This window comes from Molossus molossus, unplaced genomic scaffold (genome assembly GCF_014108415.1).
Source record: "Molossus molossus isolate mMolMol1 unplaced genomic scaffold, mMolMol1.p scaffold_m16_p_5, whole genome shotgun sequence".
In the NCBI taxonomy this organism is placed as follows: Eukaryota; Metazoa; Chordata; class Mammalia; order Chiroptera; family Molossidae; genus Molossus; species Molossus molossus.
The window spans coordinates 77,718,438-77,728,759 of record NW_023425388.1 but is presented as its reverse complement, the minus strand read 5'-3'; the positions used below and the strand labels follow the sequence as shown (position 1 = coordinate 77,728,759).

Sequence of the window (10,322 nt, the reverse complement as noted above, 5' to 3'; positions counted from 1 at the left end):
GCCAATACACATACCCAGCCTTTTCTAAAATTGGCATGATTTCAGTTTATCACACTATGGCTTTTTAAAAACATGGCCCCCAAATCCTTTGACATTACTTTCATCAAAAGGCGGTGCCTATGTCCCCTTGAATCTGGGTGGGAGCCTGTGGCATTCCAACCGATGGGAGTAGAAGAAGTAATGCTGCATGATTTTTGAGACTAGTTTAGGAAAAACTATGCAACCTCTACTTGGCCCTCTGAGAATGCTTTTGGAACCCAGCTTAGTCCACATGGAGAGACAGTCTGGAAAGATCCTGGGGGAGAGAGAGGGAGGGAGGAGAAGAAAGAGAAGAAGAAGAAGAAGAAGAAGAAGAAGAAGAAGAAGAAGAAGAAGAAGAAGAAGAAAAAGAGAGAGAGAGAGAGAGAGAGAGCACAATAAACATTTTGTCAGAGCACTATTACCAAATGTGTAATAGGCTCCACTCAGAATCGAAAGCGGACTACAAGGCGTGTGTTCCCTCCTTAGTGGTGGAAGGGACAACACACAACACTTTGTTCTTACCCTGAAGGGGGTGCCCTGGCATGCTCCAAACCACTGGACCCCTAAAAGTTTCACTGACATGGTAGGTTCTTGAATCTTTATTAAATGTATGTTATACTATCAAGAATTTGTGTGTCTTACCAAGGCCTCCAAAATATTTGCCGTTTATTGCTTATCTGATTTGATTAACACTATGTCACCAATAAAATGGGCAAATGTATGGTTCTCTGGAATGCTTAAACAGGCTAGTCACTAAATTATGAGAGAAAGAGAGAGTTAACATAGCCCTGGAGCAAGACTATAAGTATATACTGTTGTTTATCTTGTATGAAGACCAGTGACTATATGCCATTGTTAATACCATGCTAATTTGCTTTAGTAAAATAGCACTTTTGGTACAGCAGTGACAGCTGGAGCTGCTACCTAATTGATTTATTATAGTCCACTCTCCTACTGCAGAATCCACCCTGCAAGTGCAGGTATAAAACCGGTGAATTAAAAGGGGGAGGGTGGTAATCAGGGGTAGGGTTCTGTATTCTTTAGGTTTTCAAGACTGGCACTAACCTCTGTCATTTCCCCAAGGATGCAATATTGTTTTTATTTAATGTCTGGTTGGGGAGGGGCCATGTCTGAGTCTTCCATTTGGCCTTTCCCATTATCATTCTTACCTCAAGGCCAAGGAACCCAAATGGAGGCTCTGTTAACTCTTTGTTCCAATTATATATTCAGGGACTAAAGAAATACCACTAGTTGGGTCCATACATGAAGTTGACCTACTGTGACCCAAGTATCAATGTTAACACACAATTTTTGAGGTGTTGGGTAATATTTTCCTTTCCTCTACATGGTTCCCTAAGTAGACGGTTGTAGACCCGTCTGGAGAAGGACTGGGAGCACCCTTGCGGTAGTACTTGCCATGATCTCGCTGGGTCCTTTTCTCGTGAGATCCCGCTTTTCTGCCAGCAGAAGGGCTCTGAGTTGAGCATTGGATCAGGTGCAGAAACTTAGCAAGAGATTGTGACATTTCCTTGGGGGAGTCGCCCTTAGCCTTTGTTTCTTTTAGTTGAATAGACTGGGAAACAACCTTGTTGCTTGTTCTGTCTGTCTTGACCCTGGAAACGCTGGATTCCGTGAACTATCTCCACAGCACTACGTGAGTCATGCCACCCTCCCTCTTTCTAATAATGGAGTTTACTTTGCTTTTGATAGTTAAGTGCTACCAACGAGCTTCTGTTTTTTTAGGAGTCAATCAGCATTTTGCTACCTGAAAGTCCATTCTGCAACAGGATCCTACAACATCAGTCCTGGTCTACAGAGGTCAGCCACCACAGAGAGTCTCAACAATGCTGGTGTCCCTATGAATCCCGTTTCCTTTGGTAAATGATGTCCTCTGAACTCTCCCACAGAACACAATAAGCTAACAGGTTTTCTACATTGCATGATGTAGCCATTTCAATATGTCCTAATTCCTGAGCTTTTAGGTCCCTTCTTCCATCATTTGCCCCAACAATACTGGCATGTCTCCCAAGGTTCTTGTGGTCGAAGGTAAGTGCTCCAATATCTATATACTTTTCTTTACCCAACTTTATAGTCTATCTCCCTTAATCCAGAACTTCCAAAAATCTAGTCCATTTATATTTTGCCGGGTCTTGCCACTAATGTTGGCTAGGTTTTTCAGTTCCTTAGGTATATAATTCTTTTCCTCACTTTGCAATCACAGTACTTCCTCAGCTGTGTTATGTTGTGACTTGACCCTAAATTATTCTTCTAGCCGGCCAGGGTGGCTCACTGGTTGACCCATGCACCAAGAGGTTGCCAGTTCAATTCCCAGTCAGGGCACATACCCAGGGTGTGGGCCAAATCCCCAGTGGGGGGCATGCAGGAGGCGGCCACCAATATTCTCTCTCATTAATGTTTCTATCTCTCTCTCCCTCTCCCTTCCCCTCTCTCTAAAATGAATAAAGAAAAAAATTATTATCGTAGTGGTTGCAAGGGGAGTGCACAGCTGGAGGAATGCATGTAGCCAGGTAGTGTCTTCTGCACCATGCTCAGCGAGGGAGCGGCAGCTGCTAACAACAGGAATAGGCCTTTCCAGATCCAGAGTCCAGCCAAATGTGAGCGTTTAGATTCTTCACCCTAAATCTTAGGGTACCACTCCTTCCCAAACAGAGCCAGGAATTCGTGTAGGAGACTGAAAGTCAAGGTACGTTTCAGCCTCCATAGAGCTCTGCTACGATTATACTTAAATCCTGGCCCCGATCCTCAGGTTTTTCTGTCTTCCTGCGGCAGGGGATGAGAGTGTCTTTAAATCCTGCCAAGGTGGCCCTCTGGCTTGCACACTCTGTTTATACTGGTAGTTACTTGCTTTTAGCCTTTCACTGACTTCCCCTAACGCATGGGTGAATCCTAGCAACAGTCATCCAATTCCAAAGTCCTTATAATTACCATTTCCCACAAAACTCTCAAATGCCAGAAAGATTGTACTTGCTAGTGCCATTCCCTTCCAGCGGTATCCCATCCCAGTTCACCACTGGTAAAAGTTTTAATGATTGAACTGCAAGTACCTGCCAAAGGCTATTAATGTTTTATCTTCCACCAGCGATGGCGTCGTCACTGCCAGCTGGCTAAAGTCTGCTTTCTGGGGCGTCTTCTGGCACCATCTGTGGCAGGTCAGGTTCCCTAGGAAACAGACTCTGAAATTCTCAGATTTGTGCGCAGGAGGTTCATTGGGAGAGTACTCTCAGGAACAATAACCATAAAAGGTGAGGGGAAAAGGGCTGAGCCTGGAAAGGAATTAAACTGTTCTGCAATTACAACAGAGGCTTCAACCGACCTTAAGAGGCATTCTTGATGGTCCTTTAGACTTGTCCTACCCCGAGGCAGGGATGGTGGACCTTCTTAAACCACCTCCCTCCAAGTCGGACATCCTGCCACCGGTCAGGGAGGGTGACTTCCCAGCTTTCCTTCCACGGTCCTGTGTTTGGATTACACGATCCCCCAGCACACGGGATGTGGTCTTAGAAAGGGTGTTCGGTTCCAGGCTTTCCATGAGGTTCCCATGCCAGATTGAGTATGTTGCATAAGTCCAACTGGTCTGTGAAGTGATGGAAAGGGTACTGTCATTTTGTAATTTATAACAAGAAATGTCTGTTTTATTTCCATCCCGCTCCTAGCGCAGAGCTCCTACAACCCTTGGAAATGCCTACCTGAAGAGAGCAGTGAAGGTGTCTCTTGTTCCCTTGCTAATGAGGTGACTTTTGGAATTCCCCAGGTAACCAAAGCATGGGGGCTATTTGCCACGGAAACCCAGCAAGCTTTCAGAGGTGGAAACTTTCAGGACCCACCCCCTAGCTCCAGGGAGGGGAGACAGCTGGAGAGTGACTTTAACAGCCAATAATTTAATCCATCATGCCTATGTAATGAAGCCCCCATAAAACCCCAAAATGCTGGGCTTCAGAGAGCTTGATGGTTGGTAACACCTGGAGATTTGGGGAGAGAGGCATGGAGGCCTCATGCCCTTTCCCCATAGCCTCTCCCAGGCTTCTCTCCCACCCAGCTGTTCCCGAGTTGTGTCTTTTTATAACTAACTGGCAATCTAGTAAGAGAAATTCTGTGAGCCGGTCTAGCCCATTAATAGAACGTGAGGAGGAGGCTGTGTGAGCCTCTGAGCTACAGTGTGTAGGTCAGGAGCACAGGTGACAGCCTGGACTTGCAATTGGCCTCTGACATTCGGGGACAGTGCAGTCTTGTGTGGGATCTGAAGCTGTCTCCACGTAGATATTGTCAGACTTCAGTTAACAGCTTGGTGGTATGGCGGGAAACACACACACACACACACACACACACACACACACAAGTACCAAAGCAACAAGGTTTGGAATTTTAACATCATTTGGGCCATAGTCAAAGGATAAACAGCAAGGTGTAGTGGAAAAATCTATTGACTTTGGAACAAGAAGATACACAAATTTGGAGTCTAGCCCTGGGTTTGCTACTCAGTTAAATTACTTTGGGCAAAATCAAAATCTCTCTACATCTGAACTTTTTCAACTACAAAATGACCCAACTGTGTTATACTCAAATTGTGTTATACTCACTTTACAGGTGGTTGTGAAAACCAGAGGGGCAATGTGTGTGAAATATAAAATATTATTATTGTTTCGGTTTAAATGGGAATTTCTTTAAGGATTATAACAAGGCCTCTAAATTGACTTTATTTTTATACTCCACTAGCTTTGAATCACTAATGGGCAAATTTTTCCAAATTACACTTACTATTTTATCTTAAAATGGTTGTTTTCTGCTCTCTACAGGATTCTAAAGATAAACCGAGAGGAAACCTTTGCAGGTGTGACTCACTAACCATCAGTCTAGATGCTTCAGTTTGGAAACTTCCCTTCATAGGACAGAAAGGACCAAATTCAGAGAAATCACTTAATAATAGGAGAAGGTCATTTTCTGCAATAACAAAATGACAAGTAATGCTCACCAAGTCTCCCCGGACAGCAATCCTCCGAAAGAGACAGAGAAGAGGAAGACAGAGGGGAATGGTAATAATACTTTATATTCATATAGATTTTTCCCTTCATTGATTTCCAAGCATTTGACAAACTTTAATTGGCTAATCCTCACAGATCCATTTGAGGTTAAGTAGGCAGCAAGTATTATCCCTGATTTCAAACGGAGGAATAAAGGTGCAAAGAATTCAAGTGCTTTGTTTGGGGTCACACACATATGGATGTGTGATAAAGCTGAGAACCAACATGACACAGGACCCCCACTCCCGATCCACAGACCAAACTCGGAGATCTCACTCTGGAGAACCATTTGGGTCTTTTGTTGATCTTTCTGAAGCAAAACCCTTGACAATTCTTTTTGTCAAAGACAGAAAATATGATGTCTTTGTTCCTATAGAACACTTGCTGTGGATCAAAGGCAAAGATACAGATTTTAGGCATGATGAACTTTTTCTACAGTTCAGCAACGCTCAGTGTGCGCAATAAAGAAGCCTTTTGTATGTGTGTTTAAGTTCCAAGTAAGACATTGATGTGCTTTCCTGGGGCTGAACACTCTTTGAATCCAACAGCAAGGCAGAGCCTGCGAACAAAACCCTCCTATTCACTTCAAACTGTAGTATCTTTGCTAAACATTCTTCAGAGAATTCCCAGCTTTGTTTAACAGATGACCAAGGCTTCTCTCCAAACTAGCCAGCTGACCCCTGTTCGTCCAGTATCCTCAATGTTGCCAGGAGAAACAGACCGTCCCCACCACATTAAAGCTTTCTGTGGGATAGAAGACAATTTCGCATTAAAAAGAGATACTCAGATGAGAATTACAAAAAGCCTTTAGGGACATAGGCAAGCAGAAAATCTATGAGTCAGTGAGAAGAGAATTATTTCACCTTAATGAGACTTGCAAACATTGAACATTTTACAGCCCAGTCATTATGTGGAGAAAATGAAATTTTCATCCAGATTCTATTAAGTGCTGTTGTATGTTCAGGGCATTCTGTTCTGAAGCCCAGCACTGAAGTTCAAGGCCCATGGTACCTCTGAGGCTAGTACATACCCAGAAGGAAATAAAAACCTGAGTTCTCTGAACTGCAAACACACAGGAAGAAAGAGGGAAAGGAGGGGGTAGGAGTGGAGGAGAAGAGGAACATTGTAAAAGGACAATTTGCACCTTGACAAATTGGTGACGATTCTCAAGCCTTAAAGTTAAATCAAACCATGCCCAGTTTCTGGTGCGAATATGCATGTGCTGTGTGAAAAGATAAACTTGAGGCATATTTAAAAATTTAAGAGTTTGAGCATTTATCCATTTGAATGGGCCCCTGGTCAAACCGAACGTGGTCAGGGCGCTGGGCCAACAGGGGCCGGAGGAAAGACGGAGAAAGAGTAGAAGCAAAGAGAGGGAATTATTTGATTTTTACATTTTTTGTAGCTTAGCGCCTACTTGGCTATTTGTGAATGGTTGTCCTTCGTGTTTTGATTTTGTAACCTGAGAATTTACAGGCTAAGATTTTGGTTTGCCTTCGATTCACCTCCGTCTAATGGCCTCCTTGTTTAATTCATTGAACAGTAGTGAGTGCAAATCTCACTGGACTGTGACTTTGGGCAGGGCTTTTAATATTTATGGGCCTCTTTGTCCTCATAAATCAAACAAGGGATCTGTGGGATTTTTAAGATTCTTTCTGAAGGTTTCTCAGTGACTAGTAACCAAAACAACAGATTAGCACCCCCACTCCCCACCCCCTTCACTTCTTCCCTTCTGATTGAGGAGATAGGGGCAAGCCAGGTAGCTAGGGATGAGACTCTGAGAAGGGAAACAAACCAGAGGACCTTGTAAACACTGACAGGATGCAGCTTGCCTGCAAAGATTAGCTGTGAAAAACAAGATGATTTACAACCGAACCCAGTTTGGTGGGAAACACAAACCTTAAAATGTGTAGATGCTGCTGAGGCAGAATTCTTTGAAGGAACCATCAAAAGTTAGCAAGGCGTATATCTACCCCTGGACAGCGAAACCCCACCGGCAACCCACTTGGGTCCCCTCCCCACTGTGGGGAGTCTGTCTGTCTTTCAAATAAACTTTCCTTTCGCTCGCATTTTGTCCGTGAACTCTTTCTTCGATTTTGCGAGACGACGAACCTGGATCCGAGCACTGGGTTTCCTCCTGGGGGCTCGTCCGAGACCTAGGGAACTGTAACTAAAGCAGACTCTGTGGCTCTTGCTCCTTTACTCTTTATTGGGAGGCGAAACACCGGAACCCTGTCAGCCACTTAAGTCACTAGTGCAACTGAAGATCTTAAAGACACAGGGGACAGGCTTTCTCTTTCCGAAACCAGGACTTTTGGTTTCCCTTATGGGCCACCTTTTTTAGGCACGGATCACCATTTAAGAGCCATAAGGGTGGCTGCCCCTAGAAGACTCTGTGACAGGGTACACGGGTCTCGGATCGGGCAAGATTCATCAGGCAGCCGCTGGTCAAGCAAACACCCGAGCAACACAGGCACACTCTGGAAAAGGAAACATTGGTCCTTCCCTGGCCCCAGTCACCCTCTAGATTCTTTGGAGACCATAGTCCTGTTTCTCCTCTCTATCACCATCTTTTCCTGTTTTTTTTTCTGCCCAAAATTGGGTGGAAGTTGACCCCAGAGTCCCTCAGGTCCGGACTTAGGTCAGTTGACTTGCTGGCTCAGGGCACTTCCTCGGGCAGGCGCCCAGGCCAGTGAGTGCCAATGACTGTCCCTTATGGCCAGTGCCTCCTTGGCTCTGCGCCCACAGAGTGGGACTTCTTCACCTGCCTCTTTAGACAGTCTTTAGGGGAAGAGGGTATAGGGCTTTGATGTAGGTTAGCAGGCAGACCCCAGCCCCTCTGCCCATGGCGTCCCCTTTCGCCGTAGGCCTCAGGGAACTCGTTCCCTTTGACCCCTGTTCCCCGCACTGCAGCCCTGGCCTGACCTGTACCAGCACCCCTTTTATCATGCCCAGGTCTTATCCTCGGGGGCCAGAGCCCTTGCATGGGTGGGCTATTGTCCCTGGCCCTTGGACCCTCATCATTAACAGCTTTTCACTTTCCCTATGACCCCGTGGATAGACATGTTCCTCTCATGGATAATATGGACAGAGATAGCTCTGGAGACAAGTTCAGGGATTTGTCCTTCCCTCCTAACCCTTTGGCTGCAGACTCTCCTCGTTCTCACCCTGAGAGAGGCCCGATGGGCCCTGCAGAAATATTTTTACTATCTAGGCCACTCTAGAAATCAAACCAGGTTTGTTCCTCTCCTATTAGGGGAGACCCACATAGACAGCAAGCACCCCCACCCCCTGGGCTGGGTCGGTCTCCTTGGTGAGCGTGAATAGTCCAGCAGATGCTCACCTACGGCTACGCATGTGTGAGCACAGACACTAGGGGGAGACACAGAAAGGACCTCACACATAAGCGGTGTAGTCTGGTCGGTCGGTCCTGTTAGTGGACGCGGCCTAGCGGACAACCTTTCTCCTGCCCTACACAGGGGACACCTTGTGAGGGTCCAGGTCAGAAGGCGCTGGACAACATTTTCTCTTTGTCTTTTTCAGATGGGGACCTCCTTGTCTGCCACCAAGGTTAACACCCCCCTAGATTATATACTGAGGGATTGGGAATCATTTGATTCACAAACCCTGAAGAAAAAATATCTGATCTTTTGTACTTAAGCTTGGCTTTAATATACACTTACAGACAGAGAGGCATGGCCCCCAGAGGGAAGTATTAACTATAATACTCTTCTGTTTAAGGGAAGCCCCAGGACAGAGGGGAAGAATAAGTGTTCAGGATTTCATAGGCATAAAGGACAGGCTGGGAAGTTTTACAGATGACCACGGCCAATTTATCCAAGAATGGAGGAAGCTCACTATCACCCAGACCCTAACATGTTATCTCGAAGGAAAGTAATAAACAGGGTGCCTGTTGAAGGAGTTGTTCGGGTATATGCTCCTTTTTCTATATCTGACCTAGCTAGCCCTTTATACTTTCTGTTAGGGGCCGAGCACTTTGGGGATACATTTTATCCACAGACAGCCCCAGACATTAGGAAAAAGTTACAAAAAACTAGCACCACTGAGCACCTGGTAGAAATAATTTCTAGTGTTTTTAACAACTGAGACAGGGCAAAGAAAGAGCAAGAAAACCAGCCCAGAGAAACCAATGGCTCAGTTTTAAGCCAATGATGGCACAGAAAGGGGAGCCCCAAAGTACTCCTCCCAGCAATTGCTTTAAATGCGACAAGAGGGACACTGGAAAAGGGGCTTCCTCAAGGACCATGTCCCTTCTGTCGCAAGTACAGTCACTAGAAGAGGGGCCGTCCCAGAGGCTGGAGGGTCCTTGGACCAGAACCTACCCACACAATGGCCTTGAACAGACAGGGGCCAAATGCTCCAGCTGGCCCCCACCACAAGAACATTATCATTGAAGGGATGGAGCCAGGGGTGACCCTTGGCGTGGCAGGTCCATTTTTATTAGACACGGGAACTGCTTGCTCTGCTCTGCCTCACGTACCAGGGCCTCTTCCTTCCAACACTGGGTTGATGCCTGGAGCGAATGGGCATCCTTGACGCTACCACCTCACTCTACCCCTGGGCTGCGCCTCGGGAAGCTCACCTTTAAAGCCAAGAAGCCCCAGTCCCTTATTAGGGAGGGACACCTTACCTAGTTTAAATGTCTGGATAATGAAAAAAGTAAACAAGGCTAAGATAATTAAAGGAAAACAAATAAAAACGAACCTTTTAAATGCTCTAAGTTTTCCTCCTAGAGCTACAGCAGTCAGTGTTCTTGCTCAAGCGGCAGAAGCTGCAAGGAGAGGGGCCACGCTCAGCTTATAAAGGAAAGAATGTGGCACTTTTAAAATCCAGCAGCTGAAGTGGGGTACAGACTGACAATCCCCAGAAGAGGGGGTGGTGGGGAGAGATAAACCACAGAACTTATATGCATGTATGCATGAACAGTGGACATGGACAACAAAGCTGGGGACAGGGCAGGGAGGGAGGGGGAGGGAGGAATCAGTGGGGGAAAAAGGAGAAACATCTGTAACAAAAATTAATTAATTAATAAAAAAATAACATCCAGCGGCTGGAGGCCTGGGAACTACTGCAGTCCGAGGAACAGGCCCACCTCTTCTCCTGCCTCCTTGAAGGTTAACAAAGAGAGGAAAGAAAACAGTGCCCTTACCCAGACAACAAAAGCTGGGCACTATATGTACTCCTATGGTCATAGCAACACTATTTACAATAACTAAGATCTGGAAACAGCCCAAGTGTCCA

General features: G+C 45.8%; 1 long non-coding RNA gene across 2 annotated transcripts; it reads left to right on the top strand.

Moving 5' to 3' along the window:
* The first annotated feature begins 1,524 nt into the window (after positions 1-1,524).
* Positions 1,525-3,736, top strand: LOC118617878. Of its 2 annotated transcripts, XR_004956860.1 has the most exons (4): positions 1,525-1,675; positions 1,765-1,898; positions 2,004-2,067; positions 2,487-2,693. It is a non-coding gene; the product is annotated as an uncharacterized LOC118617878 (long non-coding RNA). The 2 variants fall into 2 exon arrangements; XR_004956859.1 differs by lacking the exons at positions 2,004-2,067; positions 2,487-2,693 and adding an exon at positions 3,696-3,736.
* The last annotated feature ends 6,586 nt before the right edge of the window (positions 3,737-10,322 follow it).